This window comes from Nilaparvata lugens, chromosome 12, assembly GCF_014356525.2.
Source record: "Nilaparvata lugens isolate BPH chromosome 12, ASM1435652v1, whole genome shotgun sequence".
NCBI classification, from domain to species: domain Eukaryota; kingdom Metazoa; phylum Arthropoda; class Insecta; order Hemiptera; family Delphacidae; genus Nilaparvata; species Nilaparvata lugens.
The window spans coordinates 33,086,903-33,103,738 of NC_052515.1; the positions used below are offsets into that span (position 1 = coordinate 33,086,903).

A 16,836-nucleotide genomic window follows, 5' to 3' on the forward strand; every position below is an offset into this window, starting at 1 on the left:
TGATAAAAGAGAGGAGATTGATTGATTGATTGAGTACTTTATTTATGTAGATTACAATATATACTGGCTTATACACTTATATACAATAGCTTACAATACAGCAAAATTATAGATGAATTTACATGATATAGACTAAGAAAATAATTATTGAACTGCATATGATATGAAAAAGCAATTTGTAATATAATAACTATAGATAATAATTTATGTTATGCATCTACATAAATTGGCGGAGCTTTGGACATATAAGTGTCCATTCTTCGGAAAGAATATTAAATATATCCTCCCCACTAACTCTCTACCAGAACGTTAATTTCATTATTGAAACTAAGGATTTATTTATTAATGGAAATATTGTAGAAGTTTGATCAATATGAATATTTAAAAGAAAAAAACAGAAAATTGATAAAGTAAAATAATGATATAGGTAGATAAGATCAAATAATTGATTAATAAAATGAAGTATAAAGAATGCTGTTAGTGCAATAACTATTATTTTCAGCTGTAAATATCTAATAGTGAGTAGGTTTTTGATTTTGTATTCAAATTTTTCAAATAAGTGCAATATTTTTAAAGTTTTTAATTTATTGTGATTCATTTAGAGTATAACATCAACCTTCAAAATTCAAAATTTTCAATTCATTACTCCTGGACCGAAAATCAAGTGACAAAGCAGTGTGTGTTTACATAACCTTAACTTTTGGACAACATTAGCATTTTATCAAAATTTTTGGAGAGAAATAGTACAGGCTCAGCCTAGTTTTTCCTCCAATGTTATAATTGTATTATGATTATAGTGTTTTATACAATAAAGTAGGCTGAAAGTAGATCAGGGTTATCAGGGAAAGAGAGAGAGATGGAAAAGATGAGGTGTAGAAGGAGATGGAAATGTTATGATAAGAGAGAGAAGATAGATGAGAACGAGATGTGGATAGTATAATGATAAGAGAAAAGAGAAAGAAGAAGCTGATAATTTATTGATTGGATTTAAAAGACTTCAGGTATCCAATCAAATGCAAGAAGGAAGACTAGAAAATGCAAAATAGGGAGAATGGGATGAGAAAATGGACAGGGCAGCGAAAGTGAAGGAAATAATATGAATATTATAAGGAAGGAGATGGAAAATGTACTCTATCTGTTAGTTTTTCCGTTTTCCGATGAATGGTAGAAAGGGAAAAGAATTCGAAAATGAAGAAGGGCGTAAGAAGAAGGAGATAAGGTGTGTGAGAAAGATAGAAATGTAATGATAATAAAAATGAAATGGAAGAATAGAGGAGATAATAACATGATTGAACTCAATCGGCTAAAGGCATATTTTCAATAATTAATTTATTGATTCAATGATACAATTATTCATAATACCAACAGGCGCAGCCCCAAATTATTTGTTCGATTTGAAAAATAGAAGAGGATAAAGAAGTGTTGGTGAAAAAAGGGAAAAATATAAGAGAGAAGAAAAAATTAGGAAAAATCAGTGGAACTAGAAGTGTTACAAGTGGCACGTGATCTGGAAAACGTTACAGTGACATGTTGTTGATAAAAAATAAATAAATATTAAAGTTGCTGATTTGAAACATATTGGTGACAGAATTTGTTGTGGTGGAAAATAAGAAGAAAAAGAAGAAGGAAAAAATCTGGTGTGGCGCACTCACACAACTTTCCTTGCCGTTATGAAAATTCATCACCTGACGCTAGTGTTCCCGCGCATCTCAAGTCTACTATTCAAAGATTTGAGCCAGCTGGTGACAGGGCAATAACGCTGGAGACACACATGAGGTCTGCTATCTCTTCATAGTGAATGATTTTAATAGAATCAACAATAATTTGCAATTGAATAATCACATTTTCTCGAATTTAAAGCTTATTTTCAATTTCAGGTGAAAATGTTACTGAACATTAATTGTAGAGATTTTCATGCTCAATCTACTCCACTTGACTTTTTTCGTTTCAATTGTATCTGAAGCCTGATAATTGGGAATCTATCTGCATTGATGAGGCGAAGCTCCTGAAATTTTTACAGATATGGGACTTGTGGCAGTTGATAGAGCTTATTGATGACTATTTTATGTATGAATTTGATAAAAATCGTTGGAGCCGTTTCCGAGAAAATCACGAAAAACCCTGTTTTTGACAACATTCTCGCCATTTTAGCCGCCATTTTGAATTACATTTGATCGAAATTGTTCGTGTCGGATCCTTATAGTGAAAGGACCTTAAGTTCCAAATTTCAAGTCATTCCGTTAATTGGGAGATGAGATATCGTGTACACACACACACACACACACACACACACACACACACACACATACAGACCAATACCCAAAAACCACTTTTTTGGACTCAGGGGACCTTGAAAAGTATAGAAATTTAGAAATTGGGGTACCTTAATTTTTTTTTGGAAAGCAATACTTTCCTTACCTATGGTAATAGGGCAAGGAAAGTAAAAAAGAGAAAAAAGGATTCATAAAAGAATCTTAAGAACGTTTCTATCCAAGCACGTTAAGTTGCCTAGCAACCAAGAACCAATCAGAACAATTCTATTAGGTGTTCGTTGGACGACCAAAATTTACTAGACTAGAAACTATCTCAAGAAACGTTTATAAACACGGCCCTTCAAATTCCCACGACAACAACATCAGAAGTATTTTCATGGGAAAGGTTACTGTCGATTTCTAAATGTCCCAAGCTCCCAATAAGGATAATACTCTCCACTCCCAAACCAATATGAAAATATTGAGATGCACTGTAGAATTCTCAAGCAATTCTGAGTCACGAATGATTTATAGTGATCGACAATGATTGATAAATCTTGAAAACAAAACTGAGAATGTTGCCTGCATCTACACAATGATCTATCATGACTGTTGATGTAGATTTACATGGACAAACAATCAAATTGAGATGAAGTCTGAGAAAAATGAAAAAGTCATGTTGAGAGACTGCAAAAGACTTGAAAAATAGACAGTTGGAGAAACTGCAAAAGATCTGCGAATTGATTGAATAAATAGGTGCAATCTATTATTATTGGATGCAATTGAAAATGCAACTCGGAAAGTAGTTTGTATGAGATTGCCGCCATCTTGGAGAGGAATCTTGGTAACCTACAATTTTGTTTCAACTCTCTGTCCACAATCACATTTCAAGCGTCACGAAGTTTGAGAGAGTTCGTGACTCGAGTGATTCGTGTTTCCGTGTCGGAGACAAGAAAAAGAAAGAGACAAAAAAGAGGAAACAAGTAATAGAAGAGGGAAAAAAGAGACAAGCCATCAACTGAACAAGAATTTTCTCAACTTTTAAGTGGATTTTCAAAAAAAAAATGTATGTCCCCCCTAATGTACTACTTGCAAAATTATGATGCTCATTACACTCTCCTCATTACAACAGAAATCTGCAGTTTTGAGAGAAAAATTGCAGTCACTTTTAAGTGGGATGAGAAAAAAATTGCAGTCATCTAGACAGAGGTAGAAAAAGAAAATTGCAAAAGTCCTCAGTAATTGAAGTTTGTTCTGTAAATTGTGAGAGAATTACTGGATAAAAACAGCACTCAAGAACTGAAATTATGGAGGAATCAAGTAGATTCTAAATTTTTTTCAAATATAGTTGGAAAATTGCGCGATCCATTAGTGGACAAATTGTGATTACTGTGGATTTTATGAGAATTTCCTAGGTTGTAGTTGTGTATTTTAAGATAGATTATCCTTATGAAGAATGCTACTGTTGGACAGGTTTAATGGCTCCGATTACTTAAATTTCTAACATAAAATTGTCAATTTCCATTATGATTGTTCAAGTAAAGCATCATAACCTACTTCATGGACATATTTCTTTCATAATTCGAAACAGTTTTGGGCTAGACCTGTTGATCCTTTTCTGATCATATATTTGATTTGTGTATTATGAAATGTGGAATAAATATATAAATGGCATAATATCGGAAATATATCTTGAAATTAATAAAAAAGAATTGAATTCTACAGTCAAATTTGTCAATTTCAGCTTCAACAGTATAAAAATCCACATGGATGTATTTGGCCAAGATGAACAATTTTTGATAATGATTTTGTATTATCATAGATAAACAATAGCATAAGTAGATATCCCATGGTAAAGGGCGTTTATGTCGCAACTTTTACTGTTAACTCAAGCCGATTATACTGTCGATTACTGTCGATTATTGTAGATTTTTACTGTTTTGTTGGGGTGAGGGTGTATAATAGCTTATGCTATTGTTTCTCTATGGTATTATTCAATGTATAGATGAATTATTCCAGATGTATATAAATCACACTATCAATCGTATCTCATCTTCATCTGTATCACAAAATTGTGATATTCCCTGTCAAAGTATAGCCAATTATGGTATTTTATAACAGGAATAGAATTATCAAACTAAAGCCAATAGATAGATAATGGCTTTTGAACTACAGTACATATTATCAAAACTCTTGATAAAGATTTCCGTTCACTTTTCTAACGTTAGGTAGCTTTATCAAGAAAAACATTAGTCAATGTTGGATAACTTCTTCTGTTATATTGCCTATCTTTGACCGAGCGAAGTGAGGTCTAAGATTCAAGTCGACGGTTTGGCATTTCTCTTAATGTTTAAATGTTTGAATGTTGAATGTTTGAATGTTCGAATGTTTGAATGTTTGAATGTTTGAATGTTTGAATGTTTGAATGTTTGAATGTTTGAATGTTTGAATGTTTGAATGTTTGAATGTTTGAATGTTTGAATGTTTGAATGTTTGAATGTTTGAATGTTTGAATGTTTGAATGTTTGAATGTTTGAATGTTTGAATGTTTGAATGTTTGAATGTTCAAATGTTTATATGTTGCGCATTTACGTCGAAACGCGGTAATAGATTTTCATGAAATTTGACAGGTATGTTCCTTTTTTAATTACGCGCGTCGACGTAAGGTTTTTGGAAATTTTGCATTTCAAGGATAATAAAAGGAAAAAGGAGCCTCCTTCATACGCCAATATTAGAGTAAAAATCAGACTATAGAATTATTCATCATAAATCAGCTGACAAGTGATTACACAGATGTGTGGAGAAGCCAGTCTATTACTGTATTTCCATAAGGTCTATAGTTTCAATCAGGTAGGCCTACTTGTGGATGAGAATACTGCGTGAGGTCTACTGTTCACAGAACTACTAGTAGCTTTCAAAGTCAGTGCCAAGTCCATTTTAATTTTCCACACATCCTATTCACTGTATTTATGTGTTCCCAACTTGTTATTCGATTTAATTGAGTAAATTCATGAAAAAGTAGTCCAATTAAAGGCAAGTGGATTCCTTCACTCACCATCACATTTAATTGTTCTAATTGAGATGTTTTTCAACGTCCTGTCAATTAGCTCAGTATTTTGCACAGAGGAAGTAGCTGTCAAGTTTTATTTTATTTCGGTCCGTTTTTCAGTTCCATTGTTTCATTTGACTGTTTTCTTGATTTGATTTTAGACTCAATTAAGGATTTGGAAACGTTAAAAGAGTTACTTATAATCACTTGAAAGAGATAGTTTCTAGTTTCTTATGAAAACTTAAAGAACTACTATATTCTTAGCAATAGCTACTTATTGTCTTATAAAGACAACTTTGTCGGCTGCAATGTTTTTAGAGGCTTTGTTGCTAGAAAGAGAGGCAAATAAGATTGGCTTGATAGTGCATGAAAGAAAAACGAGGTATATGAAAATAACAAGTAGTCAAGCAAGAAGAGTTCCACAAAACCTCCGAATTGGAAATAAAATCTTTCAAGGTGTGAGGAACTTCAGCTACTTGGGGGTTGAACTAAATAACGAGAACAAGATGGGTTACAGCATAAAGCAAAGAGTATTGGCTGGAAATAGAGCATACTTCAGTAGCATGAAACTTTTGAAGAACAGGCTCATATGTAGAAACACGAAACTTAAAATAATGAGAGTCTAATTCGACCTGTTGTAACGTACGGCTGTGAATCTTGGACGTCAACAGAAGAAGACAAAAACCATTCAGGCGTTTTTGAAAGGAAAATCCTAAGAAAGATTTATGGTCCAGTTAAAGAAGGAGAGGAGTGGAGGAGAAGAACTAATTCAGAGCTCGAGGCATTGATAAAAGGCCGAAATATTGTAGAATTTATAAAGGCACAGCGGCTTAGATGGTTTGGACATATCTGTAGAATGAACGAAAACAGAATGCCTAAAATGATTATCAAGGAGGGGCTACATTCAAGAAGAAAGCTAGGAAGGCCGAGAATAAGGTGTGAAGATGAAGTGAGAGACGATCTCCAAAAAATGGGATATAGAGGATGGAGACAATCAACAGAGGACCGAGAAGCGTGGAGAGCTGTAGTGGAGGCGGCCAAAGCTCATAGTGGGCTGTAGTGCTGAGAAAAAAAATGTTTTTAGAGGGACCCATTCAAGTGGTCAGAGGGTAAAATGAGATACGGTGATAGTGCTCTTATTTCATCAGATATTATATTTTTCAACAATTATATTATATATTTCAAGAAGCTCGAACTTGATCAATATTATATTTTTCAACTAATCAGGTATTACTAATCAGGTCTTCGATAATTGAAATGAAGCTCAGAGACATTTCTTACGTCTATTTGCCAAATTGAATACAATCAATTACGTAAAATTCAAGAGTCAACAAAGCATAAATGAATAGAAAATAATATTCTAAACAAGATTTCACTAAAATAACATACTAGAATTTTGAAAACTATAACAAAAATTTATGACTCACCTTCTAGTGCAGTATCCTAATTTCAAATCCATGACATAAGTCAGCCCTCGTTATCACATTAATCACTCTCAATAAAATTGTCTTAGAAGATACACCATTGAAGTCATACTAATAATTAAAACCCCTTCGAAATATCATCCAAGTCTTGATAGAGATATTCCATCTGAGATACTGTTCAATGCACTTGTGTATTGCAATTTTATTCAACAATGAGAACTGAGTTACGAATTTTCTGAGTTGATACGAATATCAAGATATATTTTAAAAGAACATCCTCATTTTTTGTAAGTGAAGACAGTTTGATCTCAATCAACCCTAATTTGTTCACAATTAATTTAAATGCTAATTTCATCAAAATATATGGAACAGGTTTTCACTTGATACGAATTAAGAATCTAGAGTAGCAATTTGTAAATAAACACCTTTGGTCTACTTTTAAGCCAGTTGTTTACTTCGAATTTGATACTACTTTCTTTTATCTACTTTCATATTTTGTTTTGCTGGTGGGCTTACGTCATGTTTCAATACGGTACTAACTTAAGGTGCGTACAGATATACGCGCCGCGAACATGAGCAATTCATTTTTAATCAGCTGATGCCAAGCTTTTTATATCTGTATCTCACCGTTTCTGTAAAAATACAGATATAGTCAGCTGATTAAAAGTGAATTACTCATGTTCGCGGCGCGTATATCTGTACGCAACTCTACAATTTATTTGAAACTTGCTAACTTCCTATTATATCAATTTTTCCATGTTCTGGTATGAATTGTGCAAAAATAAGAACAGAACATGACAAATTTGAAATCCTGGAAACGGGTTGATAGGTCAATTTCGACTACCCTTTCAAACGAGGATAATAGATCGGGAATTCAACACTTTTTAAAAATCATAGATTTCTCATAAATTTCTGAAGTGATAACACTCATCACACGTTTGTAAACAACTTTCAAATCCTTTTCCACTGTAAACAAGTTTCACACGAAGTAGAAACATCCCAGGAATAAATCAGGACACTTCAAGGACTAATAAATTCTCAAAACAGCCTCTCAAATTCTCAAGCAAATAGCTCTTGAATCTGTCATAAGGTAATATTATTAATTAAGCGAATTTAACAACAAATGAACTCTGAAACATATTGGATCCTATCATAGCCACCTCCAATACAAGGCCCCGGCCTACGATATTACAACGTCGCAGTAAGGTATTATAAGTCGCCTAGAACCTAATACATGATTGGTGAAAAAGATTTTAAAAAATACCAGCTGATCTTTTTCACCAATCATGTATTAGATTGTAGGCCTACGCTGCGACGTTGCAATATCGTAGGCCGGGGCCTTGTATTAGAGGTGGCTATGATCAATACCTACTACTACATCATGTAGTAGTAGGTATTGCTATGATCCTATTCATGTATTAATTTACTGCATGTTTTCTGTTTATTGTAAGTTTTATGACTAACTACTCAGTGATATGTGTCGACTATTGACGTTGCTTATAACTTGAATGTTCCATGGCAATAAAATGTTATTTATTTATATCTTGTCTGTATAGGGCTACTTTTATAGAAATGGAAAGAAAAATAACAATCTCACCATATAAGATGATTAAATAATTCATAAAGGGTACTGAGATTGTTATTTTTCTTTTTATTGTTATTTAGTTGTCACATCCTAACTCATTTTTCAGCGTTTGGGAAGTACTCAATACATATAAAGCTCATGAGTCTCAAATGCCTACATATATATAATTTTGTGACCTTTAGTGTTTTCATAACCTGATTTGAACTATTTTCATCAAAATTAGGAAGAGAAACAGTTTTGGGTTAATCCTGTTGATTCTCTCCCAATCATCAATGTTATATTGCGATTGTGGAATGTAATAGATAAATAAACACTGTAAGATATTGAAATATATCCTACATATATCCTAAGATATTGGAATATATCCTACATGTGTCCTAAGATATTAGAATACATCCTACATAGTTATATCCTAAGATAATGAAATATATCCTAAGATTTTATTTATTTATTTATTCATTAGAACAGTCACAAACACGATATTTGGAAAGAGAAACAGGCAATTGCCCAAAACTTCTTCAATTCCTTGATTTTGGCACATAAATAGTCCAAAGTGGGGTTAAGTTTAAAATTTCTGTTTTCACCAAAGATTAACATTCAGAGAATACGTATTCGAGATATGACTGATGAATTTTGAATTTCGAAGGGTTGATAAGAGCCGGAAATAACAATGAACAATCTGAAAGTTTCAATAATATTGAAATAAACTTGAAAATTTTGAGCAGAAAAATAAAAACTACTATCACTGCAACTATCAGCTGAAAATGATATTATATTGCGATTTGATAATGATATTATATGATTTATATTGTGATTGTGGAATGTAATAAATAAATATACACTGTAAGATATTGAAATATATCCTACTTATATCCTAAGATAATGAAATATATCCTACATATATTTTAATATATTGAAATATATCCTACACATATCCTAAGATATTGACACATCACTCGATTACAAACAACCTACAATTTTTGGAATGGATACTTTGAGAAATAAATAAATAAACACTGTAAGATATTGAAATATATCCTACATATATCCTAAGATGATGAAATATATCCTACATGTATCCTAAGATATTGGAATACATCCTACATATATCCTAAGATATTGACACATCACTCGATTATAAACAATCTTCAATCTTTTTGGAATAAATACTTTGAGAACACAGAACAATATTCACAATTTTCTAAGCAGGAAAAACTTTTGAATTTGTCACATCCTGAGGGGCTTTGACACATCACCAAATTGTAATCAACGTTCAAATTTTGCACCACACTAAAATTCCGACAGGTTTTACGTAGTTACCGCCACTCCTATTTGTAATACGGAAGGTTTTCGATGGAATTTCACAACTTTTTGATAAAAGTTTGAAGTTGTTGCACCTGGATGTTGATTATAACTGTCAGTGAACCTTAAGCTTTGACCGTTTGTTGTTGATAGAGAGAAAGACTTGCAGGAACTGGGAACTGCATTCAGAAGAGAGTGCTCTAGTGGTTTGACTATCACTCTCTCTTTCTCTTTCTCTCTCTCCAGGGTCGATAACCTATCATGGCAATCTGTTCTTCCGTGGACGTGTCCTCTCTCTTACTATCTATCTCTTCTTCTTTTCATCCTCTCGCTTTTCTATCTATTTGGCTGCTGTATTTTCTCTTCTTCTTATATTCTCTATTTAGCTGAGTCCCTGAATCTCTTCTGACTTCTACTCTTATTCTATATCATAGACAAACAATAGCGTAAGTAGATATCCCATGGTATAGGGCGTTAATGTCGCAACTTTTACTGTTATCTCAAGCCGATTACTGTCGATTATTGTCAATTTTTACTGTTTTGTTGGGGTGATAGTGTATGAACGGCACAATTTGAGAGACTACCAGCGTCACACAGCTGCATAGGAAAGAACTACGTGAACTATCGGCTTGGGATAACAACAAAAGTTACGACATAAACTTCTTCTTCTTCTTCTTCTTCTTCTTCTTCTTCTTCTTCTTCTTCTTCTTCTTCTTCTTCTTCTTCTCTTCTTCTTCTTCTTCTTCTTCTTCTTCTTCTTCTTCTTCTTCTTCTTCTTCTTCTTCTTCTTCTAGGCCTGTTGAGTATACCATTTGATTATTCTCTTTGCTATACTAACTACACTCAACTTTTGTAGTTTTCTCCTCTCATCAACTTTCATTTGGCTTTAATGACATATCCTGCTTCCTTCCGTCAATTGTTATCCAGGGCTCGTTTCATTGATCATCGAAGATTATCATTCATTGTACAATGAATTAATGGTACTTCTTATCTCATGAATTATTATTGTTGACTGTTTCCCATTAATTCAAATGATTTTGACTGTTTTCTCAATGAAAAATGAATAAATTCATTCCAATTCAGTTCTTTATTTCCAAGTGAAAAATACTTCACCATCAACATTATATAATATGTTATTGAATAATATAATTATAATTATGTGCTGGTCTGCGTCTTCTCTTCTAGCCAATATTCTCTTCTTTTCTCCTTCTGCTATATTTTCTCATCTGCTCCTTATTAAATCCGCCTCGTTTAATATTTCTCCATACTACCTTATACTTATATTCCACTCCTGTTCCACTTTATACTTCCTTCTCCATGTTGTCTTTCCAATTATGTATTTTGATTCAATTTCTAATTTTATCAATTTTAATCCCTAATTTGTCTTCCTACTCCTCATTTCTCTCTCTTCTCTCTCTCTCTCTCTCTTTCTCTCTCTCTCTCTCTCTTTCTCTCTCTCTCTCTCTATACCAATGCATAACTGAAAATAATTATTTATTTCTTAAGTTTAATTTAATTTTATTATGTCAATTTTTGTAAATGTTACCATAGGCAAGAGCCTAGTAACAATTGTCAATAAATATGTTATCATATCTTATCTCTATCTTTTCTATGAAGTCTCTCTCTCCTCTTTCACATATGTTTCTTCTCCTCCTTACTTTCTTCTTTACACATTCTCCTTCTCCTCTCTTTTATCTTCCTTGACTTCCACGACTGAACCTCAAGCCTAAATAATCTTCAAATTCGTAATTCTTGAACTTCGATGAGTTCTTTTCTCTGTTCTTTTCTCTGAATCCTCTTCTCCTCCTTCTTCGACATCCTCTTCCTTTCTTCTTCACCTCTTCTCCTCTTACTTCATATTATCCTTTTTCCTTTTCCTCTTCCTCCACCTCATCATCATCCTCATCCTTTCTCCTTTACCTCTTCTCCTCTTACTCCATATTATCATTTTTCCTTTTCCTCTTCCTCCACCTCATCATCATCCTCATCCTTTCTCCTTTACCTCTTCTCCTCTTTCTTCGTATCCTCATTTCTCCTTTTCCTCTTCCTCCACCTCCTCATCATCCTCATCCTTCTCCTTCTCCTCCGCCTTATTCTCAATTCTCATCCACTGTTTAGAGCCGTAAAATGATGTTGAAGAGAAGGCCTACTGAGAAGGCAGGCATTTAAGCAGCTCATCACGTATGGTGTGTCTTCATTGTGAGAGCGTTTAAATAGTCTACCCTCTCACCTCAACTTGACTTGCCTTCTTCTATTGTTGCTCGTAAAGTCAATGCACTCCCTTTCACACAAGCAACTACAGTACGGTACCGCAATACAGCTTCAAATTATCTTTGTAACGTACTTAGAATGCTTTAGAAGAAGATTAAACCTGAAAGAATCACACTTACAGCCATTTACACACAAATAGATTTTTGGACGTTTGATGAACAATGACGTGAAAAAATAATAAAGTGGAGAAATGTGGCCCATAGTTTGCTGTGAAAAGACGATAGCAACAGGTGATTTGCTGGACCAATGAGAAGGCATGAAAGTTGTGGAGGCGGAGCTTGCTTTTCTCTGATTGGTCGAGGGATAATGTCACCATCTTCAGCATAGTTTGTTGTTATCTTTGAGAGTTGCTGAGATCACTACAGCAAATTTCTACTTATTCGGTGAATTAATGAATTGAATTAGATTCTAAATTTACATTCAATTGTTTAACACATTTATAACTACACTAGCCGTCAGGCTCGCTTCGCTCGCCTTATCCGTCCAGCCAGGGGGCTCCGCCCCCTGGGCCCCCGACTGGATCGTCCAAAAATAAGATCAGCGGGCTCGCTTCGCTCGCCTGCATGTAGACCTCAGCGGAACCTCTGTACCGAATTCTGGACCCCCGACTGGATTGCCCAAAACTGAGATCAGCGGTCTCGCTTCGCTTGCCTGCGTGTAGACCTCAGCGGAACCTCTGTACTGAATTTGAACGTATTATGTCAATTTGATATCGAAAAACACCTGTTACTGTATCGGCGTATCTTTGGCAAACAAAATTCTTCCACCTCAGCTGAACCTGTGTACTGAATTTTTTAAATATATTTCCATCAATTATTGAAAAAGGTGAGGAAACTCAGAAAAGCTGAGAAGACGCAGAAAAGCTGAGAAAACGCTAATTTTGGCTAACTCGATAAATTGGTATTTAGGAGTGTCCTGGATAAATGCATTTCAATCTTCAACTTGGTGCCAACCTAACAAAGTCAACTCAACTTAATGCCAACCTGACAAAATTTTTAATTTAGTTACCAGAACAACTGTTTCAAAGAGGTATTCTCTCTAGATTATAGTTCTATATTAACATATGGTATGGACATTTCAATTATAATTTTAAGATATTGGAATAAGAAGAATATACATGCTAAAAGACGAACTTTAAACCCTTAAAAACCACCCTTAGAGTTAAAATATCGCCAAAGATTTCTTTGTGCGTCTCTAAAGGGCCAACTGAACATACCTACCAAATTTGAATCTTGGTCCGGTAGATTTTCAGTTCTGCGAGTGAGTGAGTGAGTGAGTCAGTCAGTGAGTGAGTGCCATTTCGCTTTTATATTTATATATAGAATATAGATATAGATAGATTTAAAACACTGGAAATAATCCGACATCTATCATTGGTCCAAACCTAATAGTCATATAAGAATACTTGAAAATTTTACCATATTAACATCGAGCACATTTGAATCTATCTTGAAGAACATTTGAAGGCTCTTTCCCTCCCCAGAAGTAGTGTCTGAAACAATTTTACAAGATTAATAGACAAAATTTATCGAGTCCCGTGAAGAGGAGGATTGAAGTCTACAACATACTTGAACAAGTAATCATTATTATTTAAATTATTCAATCAATTAATAATTATAATTGTCATCATCATCATCACCATCGTCATGGATTAGGCTTTTCAAGCCTGTTCCGGCGTCCATCTCTTCCTCGGTCTACCAATACTTCTTCTGCCTATTGGCTTGTGGAGTAGGGCATTCAATGGGAAACGGTCTTCAGGCATTCTAAGGACATGATCTGTCCACTTATTTCTATATGTTTTTATCAAACGCAACACTGGTTGGACATCACATTTTCTTCTTATATTTTCATTCCGAATCCGATCCTCTCTTGTGTAAGGTCTGTACTACTTGTCTAAGGAATCGCATCTCTGCTGACTGTATTCTTGATTCAAGCTTCTTTGTCAGCACCCATGCTTCACTCCCGTAAGTCAAAGTGGGTATCGCCATGGCTCTATAAAATTTAATCAAGGTGTTCTTCCGGGCTCTACCTCTAAGGGATCGATTGATTGCTCCGCATACCAGGTTGAATTTTGATATCTTTTTTTGGACATCCTGGTCGTAATCATATGTGAAGTCGCAGCCTAAATATTTGAAATTTGAAATCTGCTCCAGAATCCTGTCTCCTAGTACTATTTTTGATCGTATCGGCCACTTGCCATTAAAAGCCATGACTTTCGTTTTGATTGCCGAAATTTTCATTTTAAAATGTTCGCGTATTATGTTAAGCTAATGCATTGCAATTTGTAGCTTGTCCTCAGATTCCTGTATGATTACTGTGTCGTCCGCAAACATTAAATGGTTCATATAAGTGCGGGTAAGAGAAATACCCTTGTCAACGCGTTGCTGCCACACATGCATAAGCTCATCAACATAAATATTGAAGAGGGCAGGTGAAATTGGGCATCCCTGTTTTACTCCTTTATTTTCAGTATTTCTCTGGACAATTCCCCATTTTCCAATGTTATTCTTATGGAAGTATTGTGATATAATTTTTTTATGTTACTGATTAATGTTTGGGGTATCCATTTGTCATCATGATGTTCCAGAGTAGCTCTCTATCAACATTATCAAATGCTTTCTCCAAGTCTACAAAGGCCATGTGGGTTTCACAATTATGCTCTCTGCGCTTCAATTATAATTGTAGCCCACTGAATATGAGATAATGCTCAGTTTAAAGTGGCTTGAGCATTTCCAGCAAGGCATACATGCTCACCATTCGAAATAGTAAACCAAGCCTGTTCCCATATAGTGATGACGAAACTAAGATACCTGAATTGTCTAGGGTTCGGGGTGGGGGGGTGAAGGTGGGGGTCTGCCGAATTCCAAAACACCCCGCCCCCTCATAACAAATACAATAACAACAACTACAACAGGTTGGGTTCAAGTTCCAGCGAACTTTTTTAGCAGTCAATGAACTCTGAGTTGTATCGCACACTACTAAACAATGGCTCTGCTCATGCGCAGTGTAGTGATCACACTAACATATTTGAATTCAATTTCGAGTAGGCCTAATGCAGTCGAATTCGGAATTCTAGCCTTTATTAGACATTCTAGACATTCTAATAAACTTACTGGTTTATTAGACTGGATTATTAGACATTCTAATAAGCCAACTGGTTGACTATTTAATAACTTAAGTATTTGATAATATTATTGACAGCATTTACTGCTATATTTTTTACGGAGTCGAACCTCTTGTGATATGCTTCTCAATTTTGCTGCTGTATTCAAAATTTCAACCCTGTTCTTTATTCTGTGCTTCATTCAGTATTTCGGTACCTTTGATTGGATTGCTCTCTCTCTTTTCTTATATATTTTTTGCACATTATAGGCCTACCATTATTGAGGTCAACTTAATATTGGCAGTATTTGATAAACATTGATATTGCTATCCTTGTCTATCATTCGACAAAGCAGATAGTGCTATCCTTTTCTAGCTCCGCAACGTTGCCAGATTGCTCTTAATATGTTTTATTGCACAGTAGTTATAACGTTATTCTTTATATTTAATAACGATTAGCCTCTTGCTTGGCATCAGTCGGTAGAGCATGAAAATTTGATATAATTATATAATTAGGTCGTGGTTTTTTAATGGGATTCAGTCTCATAAAATCTTTCTAGGCCTAGGTATGGGCTTCTCCTATAACTCTGTAATTCAATAAAAATAATATATATAATATGATACTTATACTATAGTGTTGAGGAATAAAATAATTGCACACCATAAACATATCATACATATATTAAACAATAATGCAAAAACAATAGATCGAGGCAAAAAATATATAAAGAGCGATAAAAAAAAATATTATATAAAATAGAACAATAATTGAAATCAGTAAAATATCACAGGCTAAACTTTATATTCTAGATTTATGGCACGAATCATTACCATGTGCCTTTATCTTAAAATCATATGCATCCTTTGGCATGTAGCTGCGATATGCGCTTGTTAATACTTGTCGACTTGGACAATTCATTAAAAAAAGGTTCTTTAAGATCAACTTGATAAATTAGCCACTAATAATCCAATATATATATATATAATTAATTCTCTAGTACTTAGTAGATTTCTTTGTATTGAGAATATATTTATCTCAGGGTGCAAGATTCGGCACCTGACGGAATAGGTAGAGCCTTCATCTAGTGAATTAGAGCCATAACAAACTATCGCAAATTATATTGCAAATTTAAAGATCATATGAATGTGTTTTTATAGCCTAATTTATACTTCTTCGATCAATAGAATTTTCTGAATGTATTGATCTATTTTTTCCTTCAATAAAAATACCTTTATACTAATTTTACTTGCGCAAGTATTTTTCTTATTAAATTCTTAATTTGTAATAAAAACCCTTTCGACGAGCTAGCTTTGATTATTAGATAGATTCGAAGCACTAGGGCGCCCATCACTAATTCAATATTTATCCTCACGTGTCGAAAATCTTCTTATAAGCCGCCGATGTCGATCCAACTCCTTATGGTCCTGGAATACGGAGCCGGAATCGTCTCTTCCAAGGGGTTATAAATTATTTGAAATTGAAAATGACTTCTGCTTTACAATAGCATCACAAAGTCTTTTAAGAAATTTAATAATTTGATTTAACTTTAACTTTTACAATTTATTAGCAAGGTACTACGCTCTAAAATATTTGGGGTCCTCTCATGGTGGCATATGGCTGGCGAGTGCTGGTTCTCCTTTCTCAATTTTACAAATCTTACTTCCGACTTTCAAATTAACATAAAATTTGAATATCTTAGTCCTCCGCCATTTAGGTTCAAATAGATTGTACAAAAAATATCAAATTATTACTCAGGTTGTGCGTTTAATAATTTCTTTGCCTTCGAGCCATATCGATAACATAGACTATACAAAGTTTTAACATAAATCCAGTACATTTATATAAATATA

At 34.0% G+C, this 16,836-nt stretch overlaps 1 long non-coding RNA gene across 1 annotated transcript in view; it reads right to left on the minus strand.

Moving 5' to 3' along the window:
• LOC111051856 overlaps positions 1-9,780 on the minus strand; it is a 14,347-nt gene extending 4,567 nt beyond the window's left edge. Inside the window, exons 1-2 of the long non-coding RNA XR_005572688.1 lie at positions 9,384-9,780; positions 6,729-6,960 (exon numbers count right to left, since the gene is read on the minus strand). This is a non-coding gene — a long non-coding RNA (uncharacterized LOC111051856). The remainder of the gene's footprint in view (positions 1-6,728; positions 6,961-9,383) is intronic.
• Positions 9,781-16,836: the final 7,056 nt, after the last annotated feature.